At 34.2% G+C, this 16,534-nt stretch overlaps 2 protein-coding genes across 4 annotated transcripts in view; one reads left to right on the top strand and one right to left on the bottom strand.

Moving 5' to 3' along the window:
- The window catches only part of Gbs-76A (Glycogen binding subunit 76A), a 147,153-nt gene extending 145,333 nt beyond the window's left edge, over window positions 1–1,820 (top strand). Inside the window, exon 2 of the transcript XR_011173214.1 lies at window positions 937–1,820. The gene's annotated coding sequence lies outside the window, so the exon portion shown is untranslated. The remainder of the gene's footprint in view (window positions 1–936) is intronic.
- Window positions 1–16,534, bottom strand: part of pip (heparan sulfate 2-O-sulfotransferase pipe) — a 113,748-nt gene that overhangs the window by 47,832 nt on the left and 49,382 nt on the right. The window lies entirely within an intron of this gene.

The following is a 16,534-nucleotide window of genomic DNA, read 5'->3' on the forward strand; positions in this document are numbered from 1 at the left end:
GAGGTTTAGAATTAAAAAAGAAAATAGTTTTCAATAGCTTTATAATGGTATTAGTCTTTCGGAGTAATACCTGGACAATCTGGTCTTAAGTTTATTGCAATGTTTGAGCGTGTTTGTTTGTAGTAATAATCGTAAATTCTCGAATATACGAGATTTAGAACCAAAAAAGAGCGATTTTTAATGACTTTAGAATGGTATTTGACATTTAGTTAATGCCTTGGTAATGGAATCTTAAATTTATTGGAAAGTTTGAATACGTTTGTTGCTACTAATGTAAATGTAAATGTTTCAATACGTGTGACCTAGAATCGAAAAAGAAATAGATAATCGTTTACGGTTTCAAAATGGCATTAGACTTTTAGTAATCGATGTCTTAATAAATGAATTTCATGTTTAATGGAAAGTTTGAACACGTTTGTCGGTAATAATAACTGTAAGCCTTTGGATATATGAGATTTAGAATTAGAAGAAAGTAATATCAAACAGCTTTAGAATAGCAAATATTTTGGTTAATTTTCTATCTTAATATCCTAAGGCTAATATCCTAAGGTTACAATGTTATATGAAACTCTTGTCATTTGTAACGAACGCACTTCACGTAGTTTGACAAATAGAAGAAATCAATGAGGTGTATTTAAATACAAGATTACATGGTTTCGATTGTGAAGAACCTGCTGACTTCACCGTGCCTCGCCGTACGTGTGAAGTTGAATAGTTAATGGAAGTCAAGAAAAGATAGATCCTCCCCCATCATACTCTTTATTACAACGATGATGGCAATAACCTTTACCCTCGCACAGAAGAAGTGGCATGTACTCTTCGTTTTATATCATATCCTTGATAATCACGTACTTTCCACCTTCTTAACTTACAACGCTTTACAAGATAATAAATTACAACTATCTTCAAGCAATAAGTTTTCTCTTTCTTTTGTAGGTGAAGAAAAATTCTCGCATCTCGTCCGGCGCAAAAATGGCTTAATTAAGAGATTCATTGCGTTAAAACTCGTTGAATCATCAACGATCTTTCCGCGAAAAGATTAATGAAGCGAACCGACCGGTAAACCGATGTTCCGAGGTCGAGGTATCGGTAAGTGGTGCATTTCTTTCGAATTACAGTGAATTATCGCGTGTTCGATACTTGTTACTAAAGTGTCCGACGTGCAACGATGCGACACTCGTTGCGACAGTGGTGGAACTTCTTCAGGGAAGCTGTTCGAACATTTACAAGATTCCATGATAATGGCGATGCCATAAAAGGTACGAAGGGTTCGTCCGACCAAACTCCTGGGAAAAACTGTAAAGCGACTTTTACGAGCACCGAGTACTGTGAAAAACGACAGATTCTAGCAGTTTCGTAGAACGGTTCGAACAACACCTTGAAAATGGCCACGATTCCATAGAGCTTGCTTTTACGAGGTGCATCCGAGCTATCCTCGTTGTATTATTCAATAAATTTATGTCTGACTCGCGTATTAACGTTGTAAATTGCTGTTGTGTTTGTTGCGCTAATATGTTTGCTGTATTATGTCGAACACATATATGTGTAGGATGTTGAAAAAGAAGTTCAAAGCTTATACGAGCGTATAGTATAAAGTAAAGGCATTGTAAAATATTTTATGGGACTAATGAAAGGTATTAATAATAAAATGGAATAAAAATAGTAGCAAGTAAAATGACGAAATAATTTGAGCATAAAAAGACTCTAAGATTTAAGTTCACTGAGAATAATAAGAAGTTTTCAATTAATATGATTTCTAGAATTAATAGATTTGATATTTATATTATATTACATTGGATTTTAACGTGGAAATTCTTCTAAGCGGATAAGTAATATTACTCGATGCTCTGCCGCTCAAAAGTATCCGCACATTTGCTGATGTTTGACAAGACATATTTTAATTACAAAACTACTTCGATTCTTCATAATTACTATAATCCTGCAGTAGTATATTATAACATTTGTAACCTGATTAAATCGATTTTCGAAAGTCAACGTGTAATGACAAAGCGTTAAAATTCCCATACCTTATAAAGCTAATTTGTTACTTGACAAATTCTGTATCTCCAGATTCTTTAATTTTTCAATTATAAGGCAATATTAAAAAGAATCTTCTAAATAGATAGAAACATCTTAAGATCGAAATCGATCAGTGATTATTTCGATCTTTGTTCGTTGCATGCCGTACCGCGGTCGACTCGATTCGCAGCGAGCGTGTAACATGTAATATCCATGTAACAGTATCCGAAGCTGATGATCGTCGTCGTTTAGAAGAAAAAACGAGCGTATATATTTCATGGACGATGAATTTAAGTAATTGAACAGGTTGTGCGTGTAGCTACGAGCCGAGCGCAGAAACGAGGACGACGTGTGTGCATTAAGAAATATCGTAGTGGCAATGAAATAACAGTGCTAACAACGTGAAAATATTTAGGTCTATGATGTGATTTAAATGTGATATAATATGTGCATCAACATGAGCGAGTTTATTTCTTTATTAGAAATATGTAGTGTGCTAAATAAGACATTTAGGAAGAAAGGAAATATTTTCATCTTTCATTGTCTTTGTCATTTTATTTGCTTGTTTGTCCGTTATTTTATACTTTCAATTATTAGGATTTAAAGAGATTGTGAACCGTCTCTTAGAATATTTACTCGAAAGTCTGGAAAGTTATATAAGGACGTTATACTTACTTTGAAATTGAGAACATCTAAGCACTGCAAAGTTAAAAAATACAACGAATAAAACGTGAATATTTGTACAAATACACGTTTACATAAATTCGGGGATATTAAGCAACTCGTTAGGAAGATTGAAGTTAAACACAAATTTCCTTTTACTTTGCTTTACTTTGAATATGTTGCACGGTTTTTTATATCATACAGAATCCACATATTCTTGGATTTTTAAATTTCAATTATACATCCGCGGTCTATTACTTAACTTGACTAACAGTTTTATTTAAAAAATCCAAGTAATCTAAATTGCATAATCTACTCTATCAAATACTAAGGTTTTATCAAAAACTACAAGATATCCGAGAACTTTCCAATGGAAATCCAATCCAATTTTTTCTTTTCCATACCACTTCTTAGTAGCAGATAATATCACAATGAAACGTTCATAAACGCCGTTCAGAATTCACGTTATCCATGGTCGTTTCACATCCATCTATTAAATCTTCCCAACAAAATTTATTCTTCCTTCTTCCGATCCACGATAGATACACAGGACTTCCTGGGCAAGTTCTCGCCATTGCTCGGCTTACTTCCTCTTCGAGTAATCCCATCTGGAGGTCAGAGAAACGTGGCAAGCAGGACACCATAAATCGAGAGGGGGATTGGAACGAGTAGCCTGGACGGAAGCGCGAGGATGAAAACGATACGAACGGTTCTGTGGTTCCCGGGGAAGCCGTATCGGAATTAATGGCCGATCGGCCTCGTTTCACGATATGTTCACGCAAATGGCCGGAAACGAACAAAACCGGGCTCGACCACCAGGCAACACACCACTACTTCGTTTTCAGTCGAGTCAGCCGGTGTTTCGTGTCGAAGAAGCGCGCCTTTGGATCTTCCTGGCCACGATCTGCCCTCTGGGCTATCACGAGTTGCGTTTCTTTTAGTCGACCTTTGTCGTTGCCACGTACCGCGAGAGAATCGTGTTGCTTTAATGGCAGCAGCCGCTTTGACGAAGCTGGCGGCGATCTGCTTCCAATTGCCGGCGTTACGCGAACGTTCACCCTTTGCAGAGACGTGCACGGGGTGGTTCTTGACCCTTTGCGATCGCAATTTGTTCTGCCAAGTATGGATCGTTTGATAGTAATTAATTTTCATTGCTTGCCGGACTGTATGTACAGGGTGAATCAATGAGAATCGCCACTCGAAGTAACTCGTTACCTATCGATTTTATCAGATGATAAATTAAGAAATTCAAAGTAAAGTTATTAAAATAAAAAGGAAAATTTCTTTTGTTAGAAATTTTTGAAGCAAGATTTATCGTGTTTCAGTGGCCTGGTCGGATGAATATAACTTGATTTTTTCATGCTTTATATTTTTCGAGATATTAAGGCGAACTTGAGTATTTTTTTTAAGACGCCACATATTTTTGATAATAATTGATCCAAGCTGGACATTCTTTACGAAATAGTATCAAGCTATTCGTATCGAAAATACGTTAGTTTAGCAGATATTCTAACTTTAATTTGTCAAATTTAATGCACGAGAGACGAGAAATCAAATAAACTCGGCGCAAGTACTTGTTAACAAACGTCATTATTAAATACCCAGGTTGCAGCATCACCTGCCAAACTTGAATTCAGAATTGAACGAGATTTAAATCGCCAATTTTACGTTATACGTAACAAATTTCTGCGTCTCGTCACGTTTTTCATAACTCGATAAATCAAAATCAATGGACACTAACACTGGCAGCTAACGAGAATTAAGCTCATCATGATCGAAGTACACGATAAAAACGAACGTAAAGTTAGCAGAACGTTTACACGAGAGAACTATGTACACATGCATTCTCGTAAAATTATCGCTTGATAGATTTCCGCGCGATTAACCGGTACAATGAAAGTGTAAAGAAAACAATTTCCACTGGTTTAATCACAGCGTAACAAGTTAAAAAAACCGTGACTCGTACGTTCGAATGGCTCTTACGAAACATATCGTTATTAACTTTTTGCGGTATACACGATAATAAAGTGATAAACGTTTCATTATAGCCGATCTTCCCGTGCAACGATCATCCTGTAATTCTAATCGCCGGTCAGAAGCTTAGATCGTTCGGAAGCCACGTCGCGAATCGAGGTTCTTCCTCAATTAACGAATCAAACTCATTTCCATAATAACAACCGCATCTGGGCAACTTTGTATCATTCGCTTCCCGGTGTACATCGGAACAGATAGGATCTGGTGCGCATTAATAGCGATTATCAGATTTCTCCTCTGGCGAAGAATGGAAACTCTATCGGTGTTTCTCGATGCGATCTACGATTCGATACGCTTTTCCTCGAACGATGACTGAGAATGAGAATCGTACGAGAACAGGTGTTTGAAGATGCAGGTTATCGATAATAGGTTTTTAGTTCAGAGGAGTTTGACGAATGAGGCGAATTAATATTTTAGTTTCGAGGTATTTAAGAGAATTTGTTTCTTCCTTTATTTATTTAAATTGTCTTATTCTTTAGTTAAAGTAAAGTAAATTTCAAATAAAACACTTAAAAATGTTGGCAGCTGCTGGTAACGAAATTGAAATAAAATTCAGAGTGCAAAGGATTAATATTCTAGTTTCTTTGTATTCTTATGTAATCAGTTCTTAATGGAAGTTATATTCTCTGTTAATAGCAATTAACGAGTTGTTTCGTAAGTACTTAGGTTTCAGCTAAATTCCTGAATCTGTGTGATTTATAATTTTATAATTATAGGCCTGTGTGTTTAAATTGTAGTTTCTAACTTTACATGCTTGGAATTTAGGAATGTTGCAAAAGTATAATAATTGATTTATGGTATATTGCAATTTATAATAACGACACAAATAAAGATTGTTTTATAGTGTTAGGAGCATACAATATTTTTCCTCACATAACATAAATGAAATATTTCTTTAATGTCAATATTCCGCTTGAAATTACGCATCGAACAAGTATTTCCTCGGCGAATGATGTTCCATCTTGAAACGTTTCGGTTGATGGCACTCGCGACCGTAACGAGAACGATTTGTCACAATTCATTGCACCCGACAATTAAAAGAAGTAATTTACAAAAGAAGAAGCTTGTCGTCCAGTGCTTCGGCTAATTATAGTCTTCTTAACCTTCTCCTATCGAAGTTACTCTTTCCCAGTCTTACGATATTTTAAACTATTATTCAAAACAGCTTATAGTATCTTAGAGTATTCTTCGAGATCTTATAAATAATTTAAAACAAATGAACATAAATCGCTCGTTAGGCAAATTATACAAAAAGTATCATCGCCGTTAACTGTTGTACCAATTGATTCTATTTTCCACCACATTTAACCGCATGCTCAGTTTTTAAACATTTTAATAAAAAACCTGTTATAAACTCGTTATTTATTAAAATAAATGTGTATACTAATTCAATACTTCTCACCACTGCGTGCATTATTTTACGACTTTATCCATTACTCCGTTTCGCTACTTTCCATTTGTCAAAACTTCAATTCAAAACTTTCTTTCACCCCTTGATAATCCAAGTTCCATGGAATAAACGAACAATCTGAGAAATCCGATTATTAACGATCCCGCGTTACGTAGCGTCAGCAACAAGAACTAACCATATTTTTCACGTCCTAAAACACCTCTCGAGTAAGCTATTAGCCAAGAACCATTAGCACCGAGTAATTCGAGGTCTTATTTCCAGCTTACTAGGACGAACCACGAGGTCTTGCCTTCGTCCTGCCGTTGGAATTACGAGCTTGGAATTAGGTTTTGATCAGATCATCCTGGCAACTTCCTACATCGACACGATCTTCCAGCAAAACGTAACAACAGATGTTTCCTCGTTTCGCCAACCGAGAGAAGAATCGTTCTGTTCTTCTAATTAATCCACACACGTTCTCGCGTTTCCCGCTAGAATGCTATCGGTTAACGACAGGGAGGAACCTTTATATAACGAACCATTGAGGCGTCGAGAGGAACGTCCATGAACTCTCAACAGCTCGTAAAACAAACATGGGTAACATTGAACGTGGAGCAATTTCGCTGGCGATCCAGCGAAGATCGTGAGAAGCGCGAAACGTGGTGAACGAGTGTAGCTACACAAATCTCGACGTTGCTGTAATAGACGAATAATTGTCGAGGTATAAGCAAACGATGGAAATTTTGGGTTTGAGAATATGAGCAAGGTAATTAACGAGCAGCTAGCGAGCAACTAACAGAATCAATCGGCAACGATGTGAAATATTTGGTTAGTAGGAAAAGACAAGCATATTCACGTTTAAGCTTCACTTGGAAGTCTGTCGCTGGATGAGGTGGATCGTTGAGTTCGAAAGCGTATGAACGTTGTCGAGAGGCGAGTTAAACTTTGCGATTTACTGCTGCTTATTCGAATCATCGTGAAAATGAATTTTCGATTTCATACGTAAAATATTTCCGTTGTTTCATATCAACTGATATAAACGGATTGCCAGATAGATAATATATAGATAGATATAGCATTAATTGAAGATTAATTAGCAAAACCTTGCTATAGAAAGTACATTTCTTTCCTCGTTGAAAGCGACAGAATTTTCTGCTGAGCCTAGTAAGTTCTTAAACGTTATGTTTGACTTTAATTCACCGCTGTAAATGTCCTTAAATACATACTGGATAAAAGGAAATTCTTTTAGTAGGTTACAGGGAACGAGGTTCGTTTACATTGATCGATTCATCTCGACCTTCCCTGTAAAAGACGAAAAAGATATTTTAATTTCAATATTATACACTGATATTAGTAAAAATGTTTATACTGAAAGACACAAAATTACACGGACATGTCCTTTCGTGTATGTTAAAAGATGCGTCAAAATGTATAAGCATACATAGATATAAATATTTGTTTCTTTACATTTATACGAATAGAAAGCTATGGCTAGCTAATTAGGCCATTTGTTAGCAACGAGCGTAACGATAAAAATACAATCGACTAATACAACGTTATCACAAAGTCAGATCAGAGAAGTAGCGATCAAACGCGTTAAACAAATACAACGATTTAATCGTTGCGATAAATGAACTAAAATAATGTCACTAAATGAATCAAAAGATTTAATGGACGAAAGAGCAAGGTACAATGTACGAGATGTTGATCGTTCTAGATTAATCTAGGCGGTACACGCCTCTATGAGCAATGAAACGAGCTTTTTTTGTTGGGATAGATAAAACAAACAGCAGAGCAGTCAGACGCCACCCTATAGGAGGGAAAGTTTGTCGGGGAGAATAACCCGAGGGAAATGTGTTTCCCCGAGTTAACATTTATTTACCGAGCTACGCTGGTGGCTAATAGGTTGCTTGCGTGCTAATTAAAAGGGAAATGAATTCTATGTGAGCGAAATGCCATCAGTTCTTATTACGTACATTAATGCGAAAATTTCGCGTGCGATTCAAACACGCGACAGCATCGTGGATGTAATAAATATAGATAGTAATCCTAGGCTAATGAGTCGACGCTTCTTTGCTTAATTGGCTAAATACACTAAGCAAAATAGCGAAGCTTAGGGTAATTAATATCACACGCCTTCCTCGTTTTTTTTTTTTTTTGTTTCTCATTTTATTCAAATTCTACTCATTTACTTCAAAAGAAGTGCGTTTTACAAATTCACGATAAATTCTCCTAAAAGTAAAATATGATTTTGTCGAAAATTATAGTTTCCAGTTCAAATCGCGTACGACAGATCGTAGAAAAATACGTACAATATTTATCCAAATTAGATTTCAATCAAAATACAACAGAAATAAATGTGTATGAAAAAGTTTTATTTTCTTTTAAATTAGAAATTCCCGTATGATAATCTTTCGAATCTTAACGCACGTATCCTTTCGAAAAAAGAGGTATTCTACGGAAGCTCGTCGATTGATTCGCTTGACAGAAGCGTTCTTTTGCGATAATTAAGCTGAGAACTAAAGCTTTCTGACAGGCCTTTGTAATAACCCTGCATTAGATCCTATTATATTAACGATAATTACGAACTTGATATTCACCGTTGCACACAGACGCCTGATTAACAGAATATCGCACGATTAATTTAATGCGATTTCTTCGTCTTTCGCTATTTATCGTCTCCTATAATTAAAATCATTAAAAATGGTGAATCGAAAAGCGCGTAAAACGATGGAAGCAGCGAGTTGGAAGCGAGCAGAAACTCGTTTTATTTGCACGCTCGAGCTGCCATTTTTATAATTATTGTAGTCTACTTAGGCGAAAGTGAATCAATTCTATTTGTAGGCGAATTATTATTCCAAATATATGGTAATTAAAATGTATAGATATAATAAATAAAGGTATATAAAATATATATATTTAAATAATGATAGCGTACGTCATTTTTAGTAAAATATTATTGAAGAGGAGCGGTTAAAATTAAAATACAAATGAATATTAATATTATAAAATTAATATTATCATTTAATGCGATTAAAGTACATATTTTGAATCATAAGCAATTATACCAATTACGTACTTTTAAAAAAGTTAATTTCCTGGAAAATATATTTAAAAATGTAAATTAAAACGTGACACATTTTTTCTTCAACAGCTTTTCCTCTTTCAATTTTCTTTTGTATAAGGAGTAATTGGAACATGAATTAACAAAGGACCATTCGGAGTATATGCATTTAACATTCTTCCGCAAGAGGGTGGAATTTCACTTTGCGAGAATGCGTTGAATCAAGATAGCCATACATGCTCCTTTGTCTTTTGCTATTGAGAACCGTATTCACGTTTATTCCGTAAATTTTCAGGATAATACAGAAACGTATCGTAAAAAATATGATAGAAAATGTATGTGATAACCGGTTTTTATTTTGTTATTAAAGGTTTTACGAGTTTGTACGCTGTGAAGCAAGTCTACTGTGCACAGTAGAATAACTGCACTATGGTCAGACACATGAGTCATATCGCTGAAGCTATTTCGTAACTGAAGAAATCAAACGTTTCGAAAAATTTGTATTGAAATATCTATGCAAAAATATATTTTTCAATTTGGTGTAACCTTTTTATACAATTATACTCAAAAATTAATTAGTTATAAGATTTATTTGTTAAACCATGTTATTCTTGAGACATCAATTAAGCCTAGACAATTATTAGAAATTTTCTGCGCTTTTTGTTCTTTCTGAAATTGAGCTCTGACAGGTATAAACAATTATTCATATTTACAAGATGTTGTATTTTCTCTACAATTAAATATTACTATGTGAAAAATTCTTTTACTATGAAAAGATTGCCATTCATGATATATACTCTTTACTTTTCCTGCTTATTTCCTCACTGCAATTTATTTTTCTTCGAATCATCAACTACCGCTGTATTACAAGCAAAAACTAGATCTGCAGATAATCTGAAGCATCCGTAACTGTAGAAGAAACTCTCAACACTTTTATAAAAACGTTGACACAATAGGATACAGTAAATATCAAGGAATGAAATATCTACTTTCGTCCCACGGTTTTAAACTAGCATTATAAGCGATACCAACGTGAACTATATATTCGAAAAGCATTCTAATAGATATAAAATTTCCGATTTTTTTATTCTTCAACGCAAATCGTCTTTATTTCAGTGGAAATACGAAACGTATCATTTTTATGCAAATTATTTCCATAGTGGTCGGTATACTTTTTAATACATTTAAATATGCCTGAAATATATCTTGTGCGTCTGTATTCCGATTAATATTTCTTACATATTATGCATTTTCCATTTCAAAATGTACCAGGAAGTTAAAAATCTATTCGTTCTACAAAAATATCCTATTTTGGCACGACATGAATGGTCTCCTTTGTTCCTTTTGAGATTCGAGGGAAATTGAAAATAACGTTTTTATATAGAACTAATATAAATATACCATATAATGTATCGTAATGAATATAAAACAATCATAGGAAGATTTATTGCAAGTGAAAGACTTATCTCAATATGACTGTATGTTAACGTAATTAAGGCGTTAGTTTATGATTGTTATTGTTTGGTATAATTTAATTTACTGTATTAATTCCTGAACCAATGCATTACTAAACATTTAGAGAGATATTTGTACTCAAAGAAATGCACAAATAAATGAGGTAATAAAGTAATTAAGATAAAAGCAATAATCTCTGTTTAATAATATTTGAATCAAATTTGGAACAAGTATTTCTATCTCAATATTTTGTATACCTATCTCATTGATAAAAAAAAGAAAAAAATGGAATAGTTATCCAGGTACAGCTCATAAATTATGAAGATCAAAAAATTAATTTTTGGAATTTTTATCTTTCTGCTTGCACTCGCATCGCGTAAAAACTATCGAACCAATTTTGACAGCGTTTTCTCTGTTCTATATCTTAGTATCCGAAAAGGAAAATACGCTACGTTTCATCTCGATCCGTTTTGTAGAAGCCGAGGAACAGCCTGGCATCTGAGTCGTATGCTTTGTAGACGTCAAGCAACGACAGTCACCGTTTTTTCCGAAATCGAACTTTTTTATAATCTAATAATATTTTTTATCACTCAGACCAACCTAACTGTCAGTATAAAAAATATGTAGGTGTTTCATTCGTAAAAATTCATCTGCTTAAAAATCGTTCCGTGTACATTAGCAGCCCACGCGAACGAAGTCGCGGACAAACGCTAGCAATTCTTAGAAAAATATCGTAATGTCGGAGCACCGCGTCGATTTCAAAAATGTAAAACCTTCGTGCCTACGTTTGTTTAGACGTATTTGAAAAATTCAACGCGTGGAACGCGCTCATAAATTTTACGACACGCCGGCTCAGAATCGTTCTATACATCGAGCACGATCTCGGTCGTGACCGTGAAAGCTTCCCACATGGCGTAGCTACAAACTGGGCCGACGATAACGCACAATAGAAAGCACTTGGAATTGCAAAGCAATCGGCGCACGATCATTTCCGCGAGGTTATGTCGTTTGTCAGATCGTGCTCTTACGGCCCGTCATCCGGTGATCTTGATTCGTCCCAAGAAATTCCTGACCTGGACAGTTTCGGAATTGCAAAGCTGCGATTGTCGTCTACCGCGTGCGTGATATACCTGAGGTTACTCTGTAAAAACGGAACAATGAGATTCCCAGCGGTACTTTATCTTCCCGTTTCTTTGATTCTTAAATGATTATCGTCGTATTTTTATCCTGCTTGGTAATAATTGGTAAATTAATGCTTGGTAATATCGCAGCACGTCCCAGATAAGAAAGAGTTTGTTGAGAAAACGTAGATTTAAATAATAAGAATATGCGCGTTCGAGTCTTCTACTCTCCAATTGAACGATCATCTTTCTTATTATTTCTTATTATTCCTTTCCTTCTTTCTTTTCTTATAAATTAATTCTTGTTATTTATAAAACGTCGTAATCGATAATTAGATAGTAATTGATAGAATAAATGGCACGTTGAAAAAATGTAAATTTTATCAGAGTAGGTACACCGGTCTTTCTTCGAATTCGTAATATCGTTGATATTGATAGAGAATTTTTACATGGAGAGAATAAACGGCTCGTTACGTATTGGGTATTTTCGGTGCGAAATTTAAAACTTCATAGAAAAAATGTGTAATTTTGTATTTTCAATTAAAAGTTTGGAGTTTTGGATTTGAAAATATTTTAATCAGAGTAATTCTACTGCAAACTTTTTTTTATTAATTTTCGGTATGAAATGTGTATAACAAGTTTGTAGAAATGTCTGCAGAAAAGCTAAACCGCTTCTACTTCACTTTCCACTATGGGATTTAAATATTGTAATATTTCTGCAATTAACGTGCCAACTTGAATTCACTAGATGCGAGCTAAATTTATTCGATGTAATAGCAACAATTTGTCAGTAAGGTAATAGTTTACAAAAATGATTAAATACGCAAATAAATTAATTTCTAATAAGATAACATCAAGAAATTTTCAAATTTGTAAAATATTCATAATTAATTTTTTAATAACTATTGATTAATAAAATCAACGCTCTGCTTATGGTAGATTTAATAATTACGTTATTCTATTGTGCATAATTTCCACGTGTATTTACCGTTAAAATATCGCTATTTCACTTCACCATAAACCATGACTAATTATCACTTAACATTTGAGAAACATAATAAAATACGGTGTAGATAGAACTACGACTTTCATTCCAAAAAAGAATGGAAAGTAAAAACGAGAATAATTGCTGTAACTACCCTTTAAGATAAAGAAAACGTTTCTTTATTCCTTGCGATGGAAATAATAATAAATAATGGCAATCAAGACGATATTTAACTTGTATCACATTTTCTGCCATCATCAAGAATATTATTTTTCTTAAAACGTAAAATAATTATTAGGAAAGACCGGTGATCCAAAAATTCTGCTATTCTAATGCTGAAGCATTTCCTAATTAATTCAAATATTAAGGGTTGTAGTGTGATTTATCTACATTCTAAAACATATTTATCCTACATTTTGAAGCACAACGTCTCTTGATTACTTTGAATACTCTTATTTACCCTACAACCTATCAATTATAATTTGTCACGTTCGATTCGAATCACCAGGAATCACAAACCTCAAAATTTTATGCGAAGACTAGAATGAAATTTGTGTTAAACCGTGGGAACAACAAGCTAACTTCTTAATATTAATTTCTCAATTCGATAGAAAGTAAAACCGCAAATCTGCAACAAAGTAACGAATAAACTTTTAAATATCGATCTCTTTGCTTGGATAACAACGAAGATTAAGAGAAAGAACTTTCCCCTTTTCTAATCGAAAATGCAACAAAGTAGACACAGTTTTACCAATGATTACATATTTCTTGGACAATCAAATGCAACAAGTGAAAGAAACTCTTTAATTATACTCGAAGATTAATTGCAATTTCAATCTTCCTTATTTTTAAGAACGTTGAATTCTTCTATCTAATTTTCAATCATAGATATCATTGGAAGATTGTTTAGAATTTTTTCAAGACGATATTACAGAGGTTTCGATTTGATTAGTTTCTGAAATTATAGTTCAGAGGTTACGGTATAATTTCCATGATAAAAATGATATAGTATGTCTAGTAAGAGTTGGAAAGTGTCTGTAAAAGACGTTAATACGATAATTACCAACGTTCCGCTACTTTCCGTGGTTAAGGAATATTTACGAGCATTCCTTTATGAAAGGGACACCATAAACTATCTCTCAGATATTGAACTTGACTACGAGGAAGTCACGTTGTGCGTTCCATGTAGACACGTTAAGAATTATGTTTGCCTAGAAATAATAGCGAAGGGAAACGTGCACCCTTATTTTTTCTAATCTTTATCGTAGATTTTCGATCAAATTTTAGTACAGAACGATACCTTTCGCGATAAACATAAACACGCAAAGTAATGCTTTTATCGTTTCATGAAAAATTTTTTAACAATCAGTGCATCTTTTCGATTTTTCATCCCCCTTTGTACTTGTATATTCTTTTTGCATCGTTATTTTACGATCAATCTTTAACGTGTTATCATACAAACAGCACCTTCATTTATCAATTCTGTTCTCTTGATGGATGCAACAAGACCATTGGAAGCAGCGATCCTCGAACGTTTTGCAGCAATGTGCAACAAATTCGGAAAAAATAATAAACCTATACCGAAACAAGAATGAGGGATACTACGCGATAAAAGGCAATCAAATATCAAGCAACAGGAATTAGAATAAAAATAAATACGTATTATTGTATTGGGTTGGCAACTAAGTATACAAACGCGTTTCTATCGAACATTGAGACTAAAAATAAGCTAAATAATGTGTGGAGGTTGACTGATAGAGGAACGAGTGGTTGAATTTGTAATAGAAAAATATATTGAAATAAGTATAGGTATAAGTACAGGTACAGTGTATGCTGATCCAGATCCTCACTCTTCAGTGTTACAATACAATAGGAAGAAGGTGTTATAGAGAACACGTTCATATATTTATAGCAAAGGACATTAGCAAAAAGTTAACCTTGGTGTGTAGCTCTAGCTGAAGGCTGCAATAGAAATCTACTTATAGCTCTTTTGTTTCTAGATCTTGTAACCCAAAACAAAATTTATATTCAAGTACACAATAATATGGATCCCTGGTTATTTTCAATTTTTTTCACTAAATTCTATTCTCTTCGTAACAGCGGTCTCCAGGTCCACGGAAATACAAAAGAAAAGGTGTCTACACCTCTAGTTTTTCTCGAAATTTAATTACTTCAACATAATGGTTAAGATTTTTGAAATAAGTCAATCTTTCTGAGAACTTGTAGAAACTCAATCTGTGATATTAACCGCTAACCACTCTGATGGTAAACAATCAGTAAAAAAAAATATATTAGAACGCAACCATAATTAACTTGTCTCTGTATTCCCAATTATACATTTTAAGATGTGAAGGTCAAACATCAATGAAAACCACCTTTTCCATGAATTAAAAAACAACAGATTCGTTATGAGAACGAGACAAATTTTACCGATCGTATAATAATCAATATCGAAACGTTGGTAAACAGAACCGTATAGTGTTCGAGATACGTTTCGAGAACAGAGACGAGAAAAAGAAGAGCGCGAGAGCAAGAAAAGAACGATGGTTGCTGTAAACGGAGCATCGTTTCCGCATTCGACCAGTATCCACGATCGCAGAACGAGTCGCCATAGCTCATTCTCGATCTTGATCCTGACCATGAAAAGGGCACGGCGCACACGGAGCACATACCGCTCGGACGTATTACGAGTTGCGGCCGCACGATATTATCGCGAACGAGAGGTGCGAACGTAACTTCGCCAAGAAGTGAAAATCACCTCGTTAATCTGCTCCTCGACTTATCTCGCAAGATCGTCCATTGCTTTCTTCATTCGTTCGCTTCCTCTATCGTTCTCTTATCTACTTCACTTTCCTTCCTAATTATAATTATCGATCAAAACTGCTGAACCATTTTAACGAGGATGATTTCGCGCTGCTTGTTCTTCAAGCGAGAAAGAAAGAAGATCGTGCTCTGATATTACGTGTAATCTTCGATGCAGGATTCTTTCGTGAACATTAATGGTTCTATATATGGTAGCCGGGTTTGAGAATTTCAGAAAAAGTAGAGTAGAGGAAGTGTACAGTCGGTCGCGAAAGTGTACGCGCGCCTATAGAATTTTCTGCATTTGATATGTCACAAAACATAACGTTTGTCACAGAGTCATTTGTATCCACGTAGAATGCAATTGCCTCTAATGTGTTTTCGAAGGGAAGTGAAGAAATTAGAACGTTTAACTAAAAAGAATCTCGGGATACGAATATATCAGAGATTAGAAAATCTTTAATATTTGTCATCACTGAGGAAATAGTAGGATATTATTTATAGGATATTGCATTATATTATTACAAATAAAAAGAAAGAAATATATAAAGAAGATATTAATATAGCATTAAGCCTATTATTTCTGTGATCTCATGTAGATATACCAAGTAATTTTTGTAACATTGTATTTTATACCTTTTTATTTGTTTTATTTTCAAAAAGGTGAAAGTGAATAAATTGTATTATATTGTGAAAATATGTGTCTTAATGTGCAAGAATATTAGTAGAGAACGTGTAATAACGTTCTTGCTGTAATATTTTATGTTTAAGGGATATGCGTTGAAGATATAGAGAAACATTACGTAACTTGAACATTAAGTTAAACGATTTTCAGTTTTCTTGTTTCGATAATTCACTTTCGAAGACTTTATGTGTTTATTAAAAGAAATGAATTATCTTAACATCGGATCTCAACGGGAAGATCAGATTTTAACACGAAGATCATCTTCAGCTATTGATTTCCATATGAGAAAGAAAGGATTTCAAGATATCGTAGTATG

This window comes from Bombus flavifrons, chromosome 1 (genome assembly GCF_040668555.2).
Source record: "Bombus flavifrons isolate JBK064 chromosome 1, iyBomFlav1_principal, whole genome shotgun sequence".
Classification (NCBI taxonomy): Eukaryota; Metazoa; Arthropoda; class Insecta; order Hymenoptera; family Apidae; genus Bombus; species Bombus flavifrons.